Genomic DNA, 20296 nt, shown 5'->3' with positions numbered 1-20296 from the left:
AGGGAAGTTCATAGTATTACAGGCCTACCTCAAGAAATAAGAGGGTCTGGCTGGTTTGGCTCAGTGGTTAGAGCATCGGCCTGCGGACCAGAGCGTCCTGGGTTCAGTTCCCACTCAGGGCACATACCTTGGTTGCAGTTTGTCCCCAGCCCCAGTTGGGGTCATGTGGGTGGCAACCAGTCGATGTCTCTCTCTCATGTCGATGTTTCTCTCTCTCTCTCTTCCCCCCTCTCTCCCTCCCACTCCATCTGAAGAAAAATGCAAAAAGTCCTTGGGTGAGGATAAAGAAAAAAAAAAGAAATGAAAAAGCTCAAATAAATTATCTAATCCTACAACTAAAAAAAACGATGAGAACAACAAGAAAAGCCCAAAGTAAGTAGAAGAAAGGAAATAATAAAAACCAGAGCGGAAATATTGACATAGAGACTAAAAAAAGAAATACAACCCTGGCCGGTTTTGCTCAGTGGTTAGAGCATTGGCCTGCGGTCCAGAGAGACCTGGGTTCGGTTTCCGCTAAGGGCATGTACCTCGGTTGCAATTTGTCCCTGGCCTTGGTTGGGTCGTGTGGGTGGCAACCACTCGATGTGTCCCTTCCACGGCAATGTTTCTCTCTCTCTCTCTCTCTCTCCCTTCCACTCTATCAGAACAAAATATGGAAAAATGTCCTCAGGTGAGGATTATAACAGAAAAAAAAAGAAAAGAAAAGAAACAGAGAGAGGACTCAAATAAATAAAATCAGAAATGAAAAAAGTGAAGTAACAACCGACACCACAGAAATACAAAGAAATGTAAGAACATACTATGAACATCTATATGGCAACAAACTGGACAACCTAGGCAAAATGGACAAATATCCAAAAATATACAATCTTCCAAAATTCAATAAAGAAGAATCAGAAAACCTGAATAGGCCAATAACAACTAATGAAATTGAAACAGTAATAAGAAAAACCAACAAACAAAAGTCCTGGACCAGATGGATTTACAGGAGAGTTTTACCAAACTTTTGAAGAAGAATTAACACCTATCCTCCACAAACTATTCCAAAAACCTCAAGAGGAGAGAAGACTTCAAGGCCAGCATTATCCTAATTCCAAAACCAGATAAAGACACTACAAAGAAAAAAAAAAAGCATAGGCCAATATCCCTGATAAACATAGATGCTAAAATTCTCAACAAAATACAGGAAATGCATTGGATTACTTTCTACAGTAATACATTAAAAAGATCATACATCAAGACAAAGTGTGATTTATTCTGGAGATGCAGGGTTGGTACAATACTTGCAAATCAATGTGATGCATCATATAAACAAAATAAAGGATATAAAAAAAAATAGATGATGATATCAATAGATCACAAAAAGCAGTCAACAAAATCCAGCACCCATTTTTGATAAAACTCGCAGCAAAGAGGAAATAGAGGGAACATATCTCAATATAATTAAGGCTATATGTGACAAGCCTACAGCCAACATCATACTCAATGGGCAAAAATTAAAAGCATTTCCCTTAAAAACAAGAACAAGACAGGATTGTCTGCTTTCACCACTCTTATTCAACATAGACAGTTTCATTTTTTATTATGTTCATTGCCCATGTTGTGTCCCCATCTCCCATCTCCAGTGTAAACTTCACAATAACACAGAATTTTTTTTTCTTTTTCTTTTACTGACTTAATCCAAGTTCCTAGAAAAGAGCCTAGAATAAAATAAATGCTTAATGAATATGTTTTTAATAAATCCACCTCTGGCCTTTTAAAGAAAACTAGTCCTCCAAGTAACTGGAAGTCCTAGCCATAACAATCAGACAAGAAGAAAAAATTAAAGCCACCTAAATTGGAAAGGAGGAAGTAAAACTGTCATTATGCACATATGACATGATATTGTACATAGAAAACCCTAAAGACTCCACCAAAAAAACTACGAGGTTTAATAAATAAATTCAGGATACAAAATTAATATCCAGAAATTGATGGCATTTTTATATACCAATAACAAATTCTCAGAAAGAGAAACTAAAAATAATCCCATTTACCACTGCAACAACAAAAAATGAGATTCCTAGGAATAAACTTAACCAAGGAGGTAAATAACCTGTATTCAGAAAACTATAGGACACTGAAAAAAAAAAAAAAATGAGGAAAACACAAACAAGTGGAAGCATATACCACATTTGTGGATTGGAAGAATTATCATTAAAATGTTCATACTACTCGAAACAACTTATAGATTCAGTGCCTTTCTTATTAAAATGCCATCAGCATATTTCACAGGTCTAGAACAAATATTCCGAAAATTTATATGGAACCAAAAAAGACCCTTAATAGTTGCAGCAATCTTGAGAAAGATGAACAAAGCTGGAGGGATCACAATACCAGATATCAAATTGTGCTACAAATCCTGTAATTTAAACAGCTTAGTACAGAAACAAGAACAGGCATATAGATAAATGAAACAAAACAGAGAACTCAGAAATTGACCCACACCATTATGGTCAGTTATGATGAACAAAGGAGGCAAGAGCATGTGGTGGAATAAAGACAATCTCTTTAATAAATGATGCTGGGAAAATTGGAAGGGTACATGCAAAAAAAGATGAAACTAGACCAACTTACACCATACACAAGAATAAACTCAAAATGCATAGAAGATTTAAATATAAGTTGTGAAATCATTAAAATCCTAGAAAAAAATGTAGGCAGCAAAATCTCAGACATCTCATACAGCAAAATGTTCACCAATACATCTCCTAAGGCAAGAGAAACAAAGGAAAAAAATAAACAAATCGGAGTAAATCAAACTAAAAATCTCTACACAGCAAAAGAAACCAGCATCAAAATGAAAAATGAACCCATGTATGGGAGAACATATTTGCCAATGATAAGTCTAATAAGGGGTTAATTTCCAAAATATATAAAGTATTCAAACCACTCAACAATTGGAAGACAAATAGTCCACTTTAAAAATGGGCAGAGGACGTGAATAGACACTTCTCCAAAAATGACATATAAATGGCCAAGAGACATAAAAAAAAAAAATGCTCAACATCACTAATCATCAGAGAGATGCAAATTAAAACAACAATGAGGTATCACCTCACATCTGCCAGAATGGCCGCCATCAACAAATCAACAAACAAGTGCTGGTGAGGATGTGGAGAAAAAGGAACCCTAGTACACTGCTGATAGGAATGCAGACTAATGAAGCCACTATAGAAAACAGTGTGGAGTTTCCTCAAAAAATTAAAAATCAAACTGCCATTTGATCTTGTGATCTTACTGTTAAGAATATATCCTAGGAATACCAAAACACCAACCAGAAAGAATATATGCACCCCTATGTTCACAGCAGCATTGTTTATAATAGCTAAGATCTAGAAACAGCCCAAGTGTGCATCAGTAGACAAGTGGATAAAAAGAAGCTGTGGTTGCACAGCCAGTGTGGCTCAGTGGACCGAGCATTGTCCCATGGACTGAGAGGTCCCAGTTGGATTCCTAGTCAGGGCACATGCCCGGGTTGCAGAGTTGATCCCCAGTAGGGGCCATGCAGGAGGCACCCTCTCATTGATGTTTCTATATCTCCCTCCCTCTCTCTCTAAAAAAAAAAAAAAAAAAAAAAAAAATCAATAAACACATATTTCTAAAAAAAAGCTGTGATACATTTACACAATAAAATACTATGCAACTGTATTAAAAAAAGGATCTCTTACCATTTGACACCAGAGACCAGAGATTATTATGCTAAGCAAAATAAGCTAGTTAGAGAAATGTAATTTTTTTTCTTTTTTATTAATTAATTTTTGTTACAGATGTTTCTCCTTTTCCCCCCACTGATTCCCCTCTCCCCCTCCCTCCCTGCCCTGTCCCCAGTTTGTTGTCCATGTCCAATGTTCATGCATACATGCATAAAAGTTCTGTGGTTTATCTCTCTCCCACCACCCCCTCTTCTGGGGATTGTCAGTCTGTACCCCACTTCCATGTCTCTGGGACTACCCCATTCCTCAGACTGTTATGTTCATTATATTCCCCAAATAAGTGAGATCATATGACACTTCTCTTTCCCTGATTGGCTTGTTTCACTTAAGATGACACTTTCCAGATCCTTCCATGTAGTCTCAAAGGATATATCTTTCTTTCATACAGCTGCGTAGTACTCCATTGTGTATATGTACCACAGCTTTTTTATCCATTCGTCTACTGATGGACACTTGGGCGTTCAGATCTTAGCTATTGTAAACAGTGTGGCTACAAACATGGGAGTACATATATTCTTTCTGATTGGTGTTTCAGGCTTCTTAAGGTATATGCCTAGAAGTGGGATCACTGGGTCAATGGAAGTTCAATTTTTAATTTTTTGAGGTAAAACCATATTGTTTTCCATAGTGGCTGCAAAAGTCTGCATTCCCACCAGCAGTGCACTAGAGTCCCCTTTTCTCCACACCCTTGCCAACACTTGTTGCTTGATGATTTGTTGATGGCGGCCATTCTGACAGGTGTGAGGTGATACCTCATTGTTGTTTTAATTTGCATCTCTGATGATTAGTGATGATGAGCATTTCTTCATATGTCTCTTAGCCATTTGTATGCCCTGTTTGGAGAGGTGTCTATTTAGTTCCTCTGCTCATTTTTTTAATTGGGTTCTTTGTCTTCCTTTTGTTGAGTTGTATGAGCACTCTATATATATTGGAAAATAACCCATTATCTGATATATCATTGGCAATTATGCTCTCCCATACAGTGGGTAGCCTTTCTGTTTTGATGATTGTATCTTTCGCTGTGCAGAAGCTCTTGGGTTTGATGTGTTCATTTTCTCCTCTGTTTCTATTGCCTTAGCTGATGTATCCATGGAAATTCTGCTGCATATGATGTCTGAAATTTTGTTGCCTACAGTTTCTTCTAGGATTTTTATGGATTCACAGGTCACATTTAAGTCTTTTATCCATTTTGAGTTTATTCTTGTGTAGGGTCTAGTTGATGGTCTAGTTTCATTTTTCTGCATGTAGCTGTCCAATTTTCCCAGCACCATTTATTAAAGAGGCTGTCCTTCCTCCACTGTATGCTCTTGCCACCTTTGTCAAATATTAATTGAGCATAATATCTTCGGTCCATTTCTGGGTTCTCTGTTCTGTTCCACTGATCTATATGCCTGTTCTTGTGCCAGTACCAGGCTGTTTTGATTACAGTCGCTTTGTAGTGTAACCTGAAATCTGGTAATGTGATCCCTCCAACTTTGTTCTTCCTTTTCAAGATTGCTGTGGCTATTCGAGGTCTTTTTTGGTTCCATATGAACTTTTGAAGTATTTGTTCTAATTCTATGAAGTATGCCGTTGGGATTTTGATGGGGATTGTGTTGAATCTATAGATTGCTTTGGGTAATATGGACATTTTAATGATGTTAATTCTCCCAATCCATGAACAGGGTATGTGCTTCCACTTTTTTATATCTTCCTCTATTTCTTTTTTCAATAACCTGTAGTTTTCTGCGAATAGGTCCTTTATTTCTTTGGTTAAGTTTATTCCTAGGTATCTTAATTTTCTTTTGCCGCAATGGTAAATGGGATTGTTTTCTTAGTTTCTCTTTCTGTGAGTTCATCATTGGTGTATAGGAATGCCATCGATTTCTTGACGTTAATTTTGTATCCTGCTACTTTTCCAAATTGATTTACTAAGTCTAGTAAACTTTTCATGGAGTCTTTGGGGTTTTCTACATATACTATCATGTCATTTGCAAATAATGACAGTTTCACTTCCTCCTTTCCAATTTGGATCCCTTTTATTTTTTCTTCCTGTCTGATTGCTGTGGCTAAGACTTCCAGTACTATGTTAAATAAGAGTGGCAAAAGTAGGCCTCCTTGCCTTGTTCCTGTTCTTAAGAAAAATGCGTTTAGTTTTTGCCCATTGAGTATGATGTTGGCTGTAGGTCTTCCATATACGGCCTTTATTATGTCAAGATATGATCCCTCTATTCCCACTTTGCTGAGCATTTTTATCAGAAATGGATGCTGGATTTTGTCGAAGGCTTTTTTGGCATCTATTGATATGATCATGTGGTTTTTATTCTTCATTTTATTCATGTGGTGTATCTCGTTTATTGATTTTGAATTGTACCAACCTTGCATTCCTGGGATGAATCCCACTTGGTCATGGTGGATAACTTTTTGATGTATTGGTGGATCCAATTTGCTAGTATTTTGTTCAGGATTTTGGCATCTATGTTCATCAGAGATATTGGCCTGTAGTTTTCTTTCTTTGTAGTGTCTTTTCCTGGTTTTTAAAATAGAATTATGCTGGCTTCATAAAATGAGTTTGGAAGTCTCCTTCTTCTTGAATTTTTGGAAATAGTTTGAAGAGAATGGGTATTAGTTCTTCTTTGAATGTTTGGTAAAACAACCCTGTAAAGACATCTAGGCCTGGGCTTTTGTTTGCTGGGAGAGTCTTGATTACATCTTCAATTTGTTCTCTTGTTATTGGTCTGTTCAAGTTTTCTATCTCTTCCTGGTCCAGTTTTGGGAGACTATGTGTTTCTAGAAATTTGTCCATTTCGCTTAGATTGTTGAATTCATTGTCATATAATTGTTCATAGTAGTTGTTAACGATCTTTTTTATTTCTGTGGTGTCAGCTGTTACCTCTCCTCTTTTATTTCTGATTTTCTATATTTGGGTTCTCTCTCTTTGTTTCTTGGTGAGTCTAGATAAGGGTCCATCGATCTTGTTTATCTTTTTGAAAAAACAACTCTTTGTTTCATTGATCCTTTGAATTTTTTTTTGTCTCTATGTCATTTATTTCTGTTCTGATCTTTACTATTTTCTTCCTTCTACGTGCTCTGGGGTTTTCTTTTTGTTTTCTCTCTAGTTCTTTGATTTGTGAGGTTAGATAGCCTATTAGAGATTTTTCTTGTTTCTTGAGGTAGGCCTGTAGTGCTATGAACTTCCCTCTCAGAACTGCTTTTGCTGCATCCCATAGATTTTGTGTTGTTGTGTCTTCATTTTCATTGGTTTCCTGGAAGTTTTTTATTTCTTCCTTGATCTCCTCGGTGACCTATTCATTGTTTAATAACATGCTATTTAGCTTCCATGTGTTCAAATGTCTTTGTGTGTTCTTCTTCCAATTGAATTCTATTTTCATGCCATTGTGATCTGAGAAGATGCTTGACATGATTTCAGTCTTCTTGAACTTGTAGAGACTTACTTTGTGCCCTTACATGTGGTCTATCTGATAATGTCCCATGTGCACTTGAGAAGAATGTGAATTCTGTAGTTTTGGGGTGTAATTCTCTGTAGATATCTATTAAATCCATTTGGTCTAGCGCTTCATTTAGAGTCTCTGTTTCTTTGCTAATTTTTTGTCTAGAGGATCTATCAAGTGATGTCAGTGGGGTGTTGAAGTCCCCTGCTATGATTGTATTGCTTTTGATTTCTTCTTTGAAATCCTCCAGAAGATTTTTTTATATTTTGGTGCTCCTATATTGGGTGCATATATGCTTATCAAGGTTATATCTTCCTGTTGGATAGATCCTTTCAATATTATGTAGTGGCCTTCTTTGTCTCCAGTTATGGCCTTCATTTTGAAATCTATTTTATCAGATATAAGTATTGGTACCCCAGCTTTTTTTTTACTTTTCATTTGCTTGGAAAATTTGTTTCCATCCCTTCACTTTCAACCTATGTGAGTCTTTTGTTGTGAGGTGGGTCTCTTGTAAACAACATATAAATGAGTCTTGCTTTGTTATCCAATCAGCTACTCTGTGTCTTTTTATGGGAGCATTCAATCCATTTACATTTAAGGTGATTATTGATATGTACTTATTTATTGCCATTTTTGTTTAGTGTGGTTCTATTTTTCTTTCCATTTCTCCTGCTAATTACAGCAGTCCTTTTAACTTTTCTTGCAGTGCTGGTTAGGTGCTAATGTATTCCCTTAGCCTTTTTGTGTCTGAGAAGCTCTTTATTTGACCTTCTATTTTGAATGATAGCCTTGCTGGGTAGAGTAGTCTTGGATTCAGATCCTTGTTTTTCATGACCTTGATTGCTTCATGCCATTCCCTTCTGGCCTGTAGTGTTTCTTATGAGAAGTCAGCTGAGAGCCTTATGGGGTTTCCTTTGTAGGTAACCTCTTGCTTATCTCTTGCTGCTTTTAGGTTTCTCTCTTTGTCTTTAATTTGTGGCAGTTTGATTTCTATGTGCCTTGATGTGGGCCTGTTTGGATTCTTCTTACTTGGGGCTCTCTGTGCTTCTTGAACTTGAATGCCTTCTTCCTTCACCAAATTAGGGAAGTTTTCTGTCACTATTTCTTTTAATATGTTCTCTATCCCTTGCTCATTTTCTTCTTCTTTGGGGACTCCTATGATGCGAATGTTATTATGTTTCCAGTTGTCCCACAGTTCTCTTAAGACGTCTTCCTGTTTTTTAACCGTTTTTTTTTCCTTTTGGTTTTCTGATTGGTTGATTTTTTCTACCCTGTCTTCCAATTCACTGATCTGGTCCTCAACTTCCTCTACTCTGCTTTTTAGACCTTCCAATGTGTTTTTCATTTCTGATATGTCATTCTTCATTTCTTCTTTGTGGTTTTTAATTTCCAACTGGTTGATTTTCAACATTTCTATGTCTTTACTCATGGTGCTCATGTCCTTACACATGCTGTTGAGCTTCCTCCACATCATGGCTCTGAATTCTAGTTCTGTTAACTTGCTTAACTGTACCTCATTTATCTCATCTTCGGTAGAGGTCTCTTGTTCTTTCATTTGGCTTTTGTTTTTGTTTTTCATGGCTATCACCATGGGCTTTGGAGTCTGCCATATATTCCCTGTTGATGTTGATGTTCTGCTGTTTGTGGCTCCCTCTCCTGGGTTTGGATGAGGCAGGGAGGACCCACTTTAAACACCACTGTCAAGTCTTAGCTTTCCTGGTTAGTGTTGCTAGCCCAGGTAATGGTAGTTATCCTCCAGTTTTTTTTTTGCCTGGAGGTTATTAGTAGAGGTCACCTGAAGAACCTTGGTTTTTGAGTTGCCTGAAAAACTCCCTCAGGTGCTCAGTGTAAGAGGATTTCTTGAGGGTGGGGCAGATGCTGGTTGTTAATGGGCCTCAATTAGCATTTAATGGCCACTCCGTGGGGTTGAATCTCCAAGGGAGGGGCTGCTGCCTCTCCCCATGGCCCTGGGAAGGAGTAAGATGACCACAGTCTTGCGTGGCTGCACTCAGCAAAAGCTCTGAGCACCTTCCAAAACCCGAGTGTCCCCACACAGTTCCAGTCCAGTCTGCCTCCCCTCTGCCAGAGCCCAAGTTGAGTGGCTGCTGCCAATTTAGCCTCTGTCCAGACTCTGCGTCGTGGAGCCACCTGGGACTTTTAACTCGAGGGCGCTGCTTCCAGCCAAGGGTGGCCGAGGCTGTGGCACCTGCCAAGGGCGTAGCACCCAGCCGAGTTTGCAGGACTCAACCGAAGGTGTAGCACTCAGCCGAAGCCACAGGATCCAGCCACGGTAGCCGAACGCTGCCGAGGCGGCAGTAGCTTCCAGCCGAGTCCCCTGTTCCCAGCCAAGTCCATGTGACACCAGCCGAGGGCGTAGCACCCAGCTGAGTTTGCAGGACTCAGCCACGGTAGCAGGATGCAGCCAAAGTGGCAGCAGCTTCCAGCCAAGTCCCCTGGTCCCAGCCGAGTTCGCTGGTCCCAGCCCAGGCCACTGCGGACCGTGGGCTCCCGGCCCCCTCTCGCATCCTCACAAGCCTACCAGGATTGAGTTAGTGTCCCTTATTATGTGGTCCTCCAAAGTGTCTTTTGGTTGCCCCTTCCTGACGATTTGTCTTTATTTTCATTGTAAATCCAGTTTGGTCCTCGGAGATGGTCTGTGTAGCTTCCATTCACTCTGCCACCATTTTTTTTTCAGGGAAATGTAAATTTTACATGATCTCACTTATTTGGAAACTATTGAACAAAATAAACTTGTGAATAAAATAGAACCCAAGTCATAGAAACATGGAACAGATTGATGTATCTCAGAGGAAAGGGGGTTGGGGAGGGGGTGTGGTAGCTGGAAAGAGATCAACCAAAGAACTTATATGTATATATGCAATACCCATGGACATAGACAATACAGTGGTGAAGGCCTGGAGTGAGGCGGGAACCAGGTGGAGGGGGTCAATGGGGAAGAAAAGGGGGCACATCTGTAACACTCTCAACAATAAAGATTTTTAAAAAACAGAATTTATGTACATATATGCATAACCCATGGACACAGACAATAATGTGGTAAAGGCTTGGGGTGGGGTGGGAGCCAGGTGGAGGTGGGTAAATGGGGGTAAATGTGGAACATCTGTAATACTCTCAACAACAAAAATAAATTTTAAACAATAAAATAAAAAATAAATAGTCACTAGAAACAAAGTGTCCTAGAATCTTTCTAATGAGAACAACTGAGTGTCTAAGTATTTGACTTAACAAGCCTTGAGGGCAAGACTGTGGAATTCTTATAGTCAAACCTAATTCCATCCTAAATAATGTTCTGACCTCTGACTAACGTGGTCATTAAAATCCAGATAATACTGAACATTGTACAATGGAGCAAATAGGGACTTTCAAATTATTCTAGTGATTCAGAAAAAAAAGGGGGGCGGCTAGCAGCAGAGACATCAACAATTTACAAATTTCAGCCAAATCTAAGACTATGCCAGGGTTTCCGTGATACTCACAAAAGAACGTAACTTTACAGCATAGCCCCATAGATTCTATTCTTCTATAGAGACAAGGATGGCACTGAAGACTTAACATGGAAGATAAATGAGGTAGTAAAATCAGTTACTGTTAACAGTGAACTAGTACAGCAGGGCACAGAAGAAATTAAGAAATCAGGAGCAGAAGGAAAAACCTTCTCACTATCCTACCCAGGTCTCTGCTATTTTCTAAATCAGCAATAAAAATAACAACAGTTAAGCCCTGGCCGGTTTGGCTCAGCGGTTAGAGCGTCGGCCTGCGGTACGGAGAGACCCTGGTTCGGTTCCCGCTAAGGGCACGTACTTCGGTTGCAGTTTGTCCCCGACCCTGGTTGGTCGTGCGGTGGCAGCCACTCGATGTGTCCCTTTCACATCGATGTTTCTCTCTCTCTATCTCTTCCTCTCTCTCCCTCCCACTCTATCTGTACAAAAAAGGGAAAATGTCCTCGGGTGAGGATAAAAAAAAAAATTTAAAAAAAAAATAACAACAGTTAAGCAACTCTATAAGGAATATAATCCAATTACTGTTTTGCATTTAGAAAACTGAGGCTCAGAGAGATGAAATAACATGTCCAAAATCACATATCAGTCACAGTCGAGTTTGATGTCAAGACAAACATCAGTCACATTAAATTTCTAAATAGATGTGTCCAACTCCAATGCCTATGTCATGTCTCATCTTTCAGGTTGTCTCAAATAAAGCACACCAAACACATATGAAATAAACTTATTAGGTTGAATGGGGTTTACCTAACATTATTGGTCCTCATCTGGCAGAGAAATATTTTAGATCATCCAAAACCATTAGGTGAAGATTTCCAATTTCTGGACCAGCATGTAAGTTGCTTAAGTCATCAAGCTGTCCTAATAGCAAGTTAAAAACTGGATGAGCTAAAAATCAACATGTCTTCTTAGATCTATCAGAGAATTGAGGTATCAGGGCAAACCACTTTCCCTAAAATTGAAGTCACTGACAGGCAGATCCAGAGAATCACAACTTTTCAGGGCAGAAACCTCTGCAGGCATCAGAGTTGGGGGGAGGAAAAACCGAACTATAATTGACAAATTTCTGGAGGCTCAGAGTAGAAAATTCTGAGAGTTAGCAATTCAAGGGGGGATAAGTCATGGCAGGGAGGCGGTATACATGTTTGTGAGTTTTACCTCCTGGAGCTCTACAGGTTCTCACTGTGAAGATCAGAGGAAAATCCTCTCATGCTTCTAGCAGAAAAAGAAGAAAAGAAGTATTCTATTCTGTTTAACAAGGTCTGCCTCCAGAAGAAACTATTTAATGAGACCCTAACATGCTGGGGTTTTATCAGAGCCTAACTGAACTGGAGGAAGGGAAATACACAAGTCCAGACTCCTTTAGTCATCATATCCCACCTAAGGGGAGTGGGGAGAACTGAGAACACTTGTAAAGTTCACAGCCTAGGGGCACAGGCCCACTAAAAGACTGAGACCTAATACTAGGACTGTAGAACACTCCCCCATACACACCCTTACCTCGACACTGTTAAAGCCTATTTACTGCACAGTACATCATGTCCAGCTTTCAACCAAAAATCACAAACATGTTAAAAGGCAAACAACACAATTTAAAGAGACAGAGCAACCATCAGAACCAGACTCAGATATGGCAGGGATGTTGGAAGGCTCTGTTCCAGGCCTCTCTCCTTGGCTTATACATGGCTATCTTCTGCCTGTGTCTTCACATCATCTTCTCTCTGTCCATGTTTGTGTCCAAATTCCCTCTTCCTATGAGGACACCAGCCATATTGAATTAGGACCCGCCCTATTGGCATAATTTTAACTGAACTGCCTCCCTGAAGACTCTAGCTCCAAATTCAGTCACATTCTGAAGTTCCAGGAGTGAGGACTTTGACACATGAATTTCAAGGGACATAATTTACCCTATAACAAGTATCAACAGGGATAATGGGGCATGAGATCAGCAATTAAGCCCTGGCCGCTTTGGCTCAGCAGTTAGAGCGTTGGCCTGCGGTCCAGAGAGACCCAGGTTCGGATCCCGCTAAGGGCATGTACCTCACTTGCAGTTTGTCCCCGGCCCTGATTGGGTTGTGCGGGTGGCAACCACTTGATGGGTCCCTTTCACGTCGATGTTTCTCTCTCTCTCTCTCTCTCTCTCTCTCTCTCTTCCTCCCACTCTATGTGGACAAAAAATGGAAATTGTCCTTGGGTGAGGATAAAAAAAAAAAAAAAAATTAAGAGATCAGCAATTAACTCTCAAATGATTCAGGAAAACAAGTCCCTTGTACAGTGTTTCCAACTTTTCTGTAAACTTGCTTTTGTTTAAAACAAAGAAAAAAGTCCAGCCGGTGTGGCTCAGTGGACTGAGTATCATCCCAGGGACTGAGAGATCCCGGCTTGATTTCCGGCCAGGGCACATGCCCAGGTTGCAGGCTTGATCCCCAGTAGTGGGCGTGCAGGAGGCAGCCAATCTATGGTTCTTTCTCACATTGATGTTTCTATCTCTCTTTCTCTTCCTCTCTCTGTAAAACAATTTTTTAAAAAACTCAATAAAAACGTATTTTAAAAAAGGAAAAAATGTACTTGAAGGTTGATCTTATACTCTAAAATTGAGTGATGGCAAGGGGGTGATTGTGTTTTACAAAGATTCAAAATGGAAAATTATTAATTTTATCCCTGACATGCTACACTCCATTATTTTGAAATGCACTTCAGTGGAGTACTTCATGCCTTGCAGATGGATACTGGATATGAGACATACAGTGTAACAGATGAGCTTCAATGCCAAATAACACAATCATGATGGACTCGTCTGTTTCAGATCTCTGTTGGATTTCCCTCACACAGTCAAGCTCAGGCATTTTGCAGGATTAATGTGTTTGTTTCTGAAGTAGCATCTTACATCATCTTATGGCCCCTTCAACAGGCTACCAGCTGTGTGAGCCTCCCACAGAATTACAAAGTGTATTAACTAGTGACAGAAGGAAAAGGAAGAGAAAGGAAAATGTAAAGGAGAGTTTAATTTTATTTTACTGGTTTTTGCCAAATTATAGCATCATGCCATATGGTGTATATGTAATGGTGTTGGATCTGGAGAAAGCAAGTGGAGCTAAAGGAAAAAATATGGGAGAGGATAAAAATGGGAGATTGGCATATAAATAAAGCAACCAGGGAGAAATGACACTCACTGGGGGATAATATTAAGATAAAATGTCGAACCACCAGTCTTTCATCAGCCTCTTGTCCCTGCTCCCCAAAATGCCACAGCCCTAAACAGAGACCCTCTCCAGTGCTCACTTACTCACTGTTATTATGTGTTGTATTCCAATAATGTCCCTGGTCCAGAGTACATTCCTTATAGACCCCTTGCTCAAGGTATAAAACTCTATTCTAAAAGAATAACTCCATCAACTAAACCACTGTTTCTAAAAGTTTTCTCTTTCAAGATGTAGATATACACATACAGAAATAGTACTGAGTTAAGACTTTATTTGTCAAGTCACCTTACTATGAATCAGTTTATGAAGTAATTTCTGCAGGACAGCTGCCTGAAATCAATCAGGTCTGAGAGGAAAAGGAACGGGGAATCCCATTTCCTGAGAGCAGAGACTAGTTCAGGCATTCGTTCCCATTCTCTCTTCTTCAGTTTCTGCCCCCTCATACACAAAGCGTCAGGGAGAAGCACCATTTCACCAGGATCCTCTACATTTTCCAGGTCTTAATGTGCTGGCATGTTTATAACCCCGTAATTGATGATTGGTAAATTATTGCGCTGCTCCATAATTGATGATGGGAAATGTCACTGTGTGTCCTCTAGCTGAACCTGTTTAGTCAAAATGACCTCAGTAAATTGGAATACTCCCTGAACCAAGAAATCATTGGGAGCCGGCTATGTGTCTGACAGAGTCCATGGAGCCTGGAGGTCTTGAGTCAGAGACTCGACCTCCCCCACAATCTCAAGGAATAAGGCTTGCATTGTGTTTGTGCAGCTCAGGGCTAAGTGTGACCCAATGTACCTTGAAATACCTGAAATACCTGGGTGAGCCTGGGTGTTCCTGTTATCTGCAAGGCAAACTAATTCTATACAGCCTTGTTGTAGCCCTGGGCATTATATCAAGAAGATCCTATTTTATGTAAGGTATAAAAGGCATGTATAAAGCATATCAGGGCTGATTCCAAAGACTCTGTGTTTGGAATCAGACTCCAGCCGGCTAATAAATGGCTCTTATTTGGACTTCAATTCTCTAGCGGTATTTCTTTAACTGGGTCGCACCACAACATTAACTTACTCTCTTTCTTCCGTCTGGATTTCCCATCCTGCCCACAATCCCCAATTCAGCCGAGATTGTATCTGTCCTTAAAGATTCAACTAAAATGGCCCTGGCAGAGTGGCTCAGCTGGTTGGAGTGTGGTCTGGTATACCAAAGGTTTCAGGTACAATACCCAGCTAGGGTACATACCTAGGTTGTGGGTTCAATACCAGGGTAAAAGGTATCCTATGGGTGTTTATCTCTCCCTTTCTCTCTCTCCAAAAATCTTTTTTTTTTTTAATCCTCACCCAAGGACATTTTTGCATTTATCTTTAGATAGAGTGGGAGGGAGAGAGGGAGGAAGAGAAAAAGAGAGAAACATCAATGCAAGAGAGACACACATCCACTGGTTGCTACCCACACGACCACTACCAGGTCCAGGGACAAACTGCAACCAAGATCCATGCTCTTAACGGGAACTGAACCCGGGTCTCTCTAGTCCGCCGGCCCACGCTCTAACTGCTGAGCCAAACCAGCCAGGGTTCTCTCCAACAATCAGTAAAGACATGTCCTCAGGTGAATGTTAGCTCTTAACTTCTATATTACTGCCCTAAACCTCTCATTCCAGAAAACTAAAACCCATCACTCCAGTCAGGAGGAACAAATGATGAAACCACCCTAACCCACCCAAAACTGCAAAATGGACGCTCGATGAGAAAAACAAGTTTCAGGAGACCCCAGCCCCTGACCAATCAAGAATTAAGGAGACCCCAGGCCCGACCAATCAAAGATGACCACGTCTCCTCTGCTGAACAACACGCCCCCCCCCCCCCCCCCCCGCCTCCGCCCTGAGTTTAAAAATCCCTATTCTGTACAAGCTGGTTGCTACTCTCTCCTTAGAGGTAGTCCGGCAGGCTAATTCCCAATAAACCTGCACTTCTGGAGACCCTGCACCGCCTCATTCCACCTCGTTCTTACAGCAAGGATTTAAAAAAATAAATAGGCCTCACCAGTACCTTCGCTGGCCTTGTCTGTAGGTTCCTGGCTGAAGCCAGGGGGACTAGAGCAAGAAGCCAGGACCATGTTCGGACACAAGCTGACCTCCCTTGATTACCACAACCCTGCGGGCTTCAACTGCAAAAATGAAACAGAGTTTAGAAACTTCATTGTTTGTTTTAAGACCAGAAAAATCAGACACTACAAGATTGAAGACAGAGGTAATTTAAGAAACATCCACAGCAGTGACTGGCCCAAGTTCTTTGAAAAGTATCTCACAGATGTTAACTGTCCTTTCAAGATTCAAGATCGACAAGAAGCAATTGACTGGCTTCTTGGTTTAGCTGTTAGACTTGAATATGGAGATAATGCTGAAAAATACAAGGACTCAGTAGCTGATTGTACAAAAAATGCTGACAATGCAGCTAAAAATGCAGAGCCATTGATCAACTTGGATGTTAATAATCCTGATTTTAAGGCTGGTGTAATGGTTTTGGCTAACCTTCTTCAGATTCAGCATCATGATGATTACCTGGTAATACTTAAGGTAATTCGTATTTTGGTCCAAGAGCGCCTGACACAGGAAGCAATTGTTCAAGCAAGTCAAGCAAAAGAGAGATAACCCATTGCTTTAGACAAACATATTCCTGGTTTTGACATAGGAGATGCAGTTTTTAATAAAGCTGCTCAAATTCTGAGATTGCTGCATATAGAAGCTCAGAGACCTACAAACAAAAATTAATGAAGCCACAGTAGCTGTTCAGGCAATTATTGCTGATCTAAAGATAGACAATAGACTGGGGAAAGTTGGAAGATGAGCATTTTAGGATTTCAGCCTCTCGCCTACTTAGTACAGTTGGGAATCATGCACACCCTGGTGTGTGTTTGAAATTAAACACCACATTTTCAAGGGAAGAATCCCAGAAAATTAACTATGTTTTAGAAATTTACCATCATTTCTTTTTCTTTAATAAAGTTTGGGAAAGTAAAATAATAATAATAATAATAATAAATAAATAAATAGAAGAAAGTTTCAACTAAAATGTCACTTGTTCCTTGAAGTTTTCTGCCATCCTCCCACCTACTTCTCTATCTCTTTTTTGCACCTCTCTTTTAATACCAAACACTCATTTGAGTACTTGCCAATGCTATTTCTGTCTCATAAACTATTTAGTGCCTGCTTCATGTCTTGCTCCTCAGCCAGTCCACCTCCTACCACACACCCTGGAACACACAGTGTTTCATAAATGTTTGCAGAATTAAATAAACTCAGAGTTAATGAAACCTTTGATTTCCCAGGGCCTTATTTACACATGCTTTTCACACCACCACACAGGAAGGCATTAAATAAAAATGCATGGGAACAGCCCTCTTCGTGCATTAAAATGAGTTTCAAAAACATTCATTAAAAGGCATTTCCCATTAAAAGGAAAGAACAGATCCAAGGGCAGTAACTCCATCCTCACATACCTAGTTAATTAAAATGATACACTATTGTGCCATGGATTTGAAAGTCATGAACTTGAAAATGAGTTCCCCTTAGCTTTGTGAGCTCTGAATTGTGTTTCTTTCCCCATTTGCTTAACATCAATGACACCCAGAACAATGCCAGGAAGGGCTCTGGGGGTTCCATGATGTTATTAGTGGATGCAAAAGAACCAACTTGGGAGCCTGAACTGGGGCCTGGCCAGGAAAAAAATGTACATTTTAAAGTTCTGAATTTATCACTTTTATTTGTTATTTGAACCTGGCCCTAAAAAGTTTGATTCTATATTAAGGAGTTTTTTCAAACACTAGAATTTACAAATCTCAATAAGTACGCTCTCCTCTGAAGTCCTTATGCCTATTCTGTTGACATTAACATGGCTCACCATGTATTTGGAATGTCTTCTTGGGATTACCTCTGATTTGAGTCATCCAAGACTTTCTTTTGAATCTGAAATGACATCTTCAAGTTGAGTCACTCATCTCCTTTTACCAAACTTTACTTCAAATGACTTGGAGCTGATTTTAAAAATAAAATCTGGCCTGGCCGGTGTGGCTCAGTGGTTGAGCATCAACCCATGCACCAAGAGGTCAGGTTTGATTCCCAGTCAGGGCACATGCTCAGGTTGTGGGCCCAATCCCAAGTGGGGGGCATGCAGGAGGTGGCCAATCATGTTCTCTCTCATCAACGTTTCTATCTCTCTCTCCCTCTCTTCCTCTCTCTCTAAACATATTTTTTAATGAAATCCACTCTAAAGTGACACAGAGTTAGGATCACTGAAGTCATGAGAGAGAATGTGCCTCTAAAACTGATGCCTGCAGCAATCGTCACGAACGCCACGCTGGTACTGTAAGAGAGAGGACAATCATTCAAATATACCAAAATCTGGCTCCTGGCTTTCATCTGTGAAATAGAAATGATAGTTCCATCTGTAAAAGAACAATAATCTATATGGGGGGGGGGGCTAAAAGATAATTATGTGAGGCAATGGAGGTGTTAACTATCTTAAGTGGTAATCATTTTGCAATATATACATGTGTCAAATCATCACATTGAACACCTTAAGTGTACACACTGTTTAGTGTTATGTATATCTTCATAAGGCTGGAAAAAATGAAGGAGTAGAGATTACAGAAGGAATTATCTGTAGGGGTTAAATAAGAAGGAGAACGTGAAAAAAGCAGAGCATCATTTGTTCATTCATTCACTCAACTCACTTTTTTTAAACACTGGTTCTAGGGAGTGCTGCCCCAAGGGTGGAGGATGCAGATGTGTGGATTCGGTTCTTGTCTGTCATATTCATACACTGGTTCGGGTAAGAGACACAGATCATTTCTATATTTTTTTTAGTGCTTTCAAGGAAACATAAACAGAGGAGCTGTGGGAGCATGTAGGAGGGGAACTGACCCTGGGTGTAGCCTGTTGTGTGTGTGAACAAGTCTGAAATAAGCAGAATGGACTTTTTGGAATAGGAAAAACCCACTATGTAACTATGTGCACTAGTTTGCTTTAAGGCAAATCACACTGCAATGTCCTCATCCCAGGTTAAAATATCCAAGCACCCAGAAAGGCTATATATAATTTATCTAGAACCTAACAGAGGACAATGTGATAATCCATTCAAATAGCTATGTAACTGATCAAATGTAAGTCACCATTCTATTTAATCTGTGACATTGTAAAACATCTCAAATTTTCACCAACACAGAAACAAAAACAAAGATAAACAATGACTGCCTCTCACTAGTATCTGTCACTGCTGGATTAGACTCCTTCCTACCCAATCTCCTCCTCCCCCTCCACAGTCCAGCTGTTTTGATTTGTACCTGGGACAGAAGGGGAAGGAGGTAATGTACTTTCTGAAAGTGAGGCCTTGTCTCCACCCTCTAGTCATGCTTTCTAATTGGGAACTACCACCAGCACTCCCTACCCAGCCTCAGCCGCCTCCTTCTTCTTCTACAGTAGTGCTCACTGTCCCGGATTCTAGTCTAGAATCAGTCACAGCTCACTTTGGCCCAAATATAGCAGAGTTCAGTCATTTCACAATTTGTCCGGCACCCATTTGCCCTTGTTCTCATACCTGGACTCTGGACTAACTCTCTAATCTAACCACCAACTCAAAACACATTTAGCAGATAAGGATTCTGTGAGATTAGTATTGTATTGCCCTACATTCTCACAAATAAAAATTCTAGGTTCAGAAGAAATAAAAATATTGTCCAAGATCCCACAGTTAGGAAGCTACGAAGCAGGGATTCATTCCAAATGCCCTGCTTTCTTCTCAATTCCACCTGGCCTCCCAATAACTCTCTGTGACTCCTGAAGACATTGCCTCACTTCTGGGTCTCTGTGTGCCTCCTCTGTAAAAGGAAGGGACCATATCAACATTTCTAAAGTTATTGTTTCTTGGTATGCTCATGTTCACAAGTGAATAGTGTGGGTAAATGTGGGGGAAGTCTACAGTCAAGGACATGTGAAAAAATAGATTTAAACAAAGACCAGCATATATATCTCTTTCAAGACTTCTCATAGCTCTTAACATGCTGATACATTAGACTTCTCATAGCTCTTAACATGCTGATACATTTTAGGAACCATTGAGATAAGGATATAGTCTTATTTCCTCTTTTTTTTTTTTTAAATCCTCACCAGAGGATATTCCTCCATTTATCTTCAGATAGAGTGGGAAGGGGAGAGATAGACCCATCAATTGGTTGTCTTTCATAGGACCCCGACCAGGGCCCAGAGGAACCAGAGCAAGGTACGTGCCCTTGAGTCGAACCTGCGACTCTTTGGTTGGAGGGCTGATGCTCCAACTGCTAAGCCAAACCAGCCAGGACTTATTTCCCTTTTTTAACCAGGGAACACCATT

At 40.1% G+C, this 20296-nt stretch overlaps 1 pseudogene; it reads left to right on the top strand.

Annotated features, from left to right (window-relative positions):
* The first annotated feature begins 16023 nt into the window (after positions 1-16023).
* On the top strand, positions 16024-16756 carry LOC118616307 (annotated as a pseudogene).
* The last annotated feature ends 3540 nt before the right edge of the window (positions 16757-20296 follow it).

The sequence above is a fragment of the Molossus molossus genome, unplaced genomic scaffold, assembly GCF_014108415.1.
Source record: "Molossus molossus isolate mMolMol1 unplaced genomic scaffold, mMolMol1.p scaffold_m16_p_4, whole genome shotgun sequence".
Lineage (NCBI taxonomy): Eukaryota > Metazoa > Chordata > Mammalia > Chiroptera > Molossidae > Molossus > Molossus molossus.
This window is presented reverse-complemented; position numbering and strand designations above follow the sequence as displayed.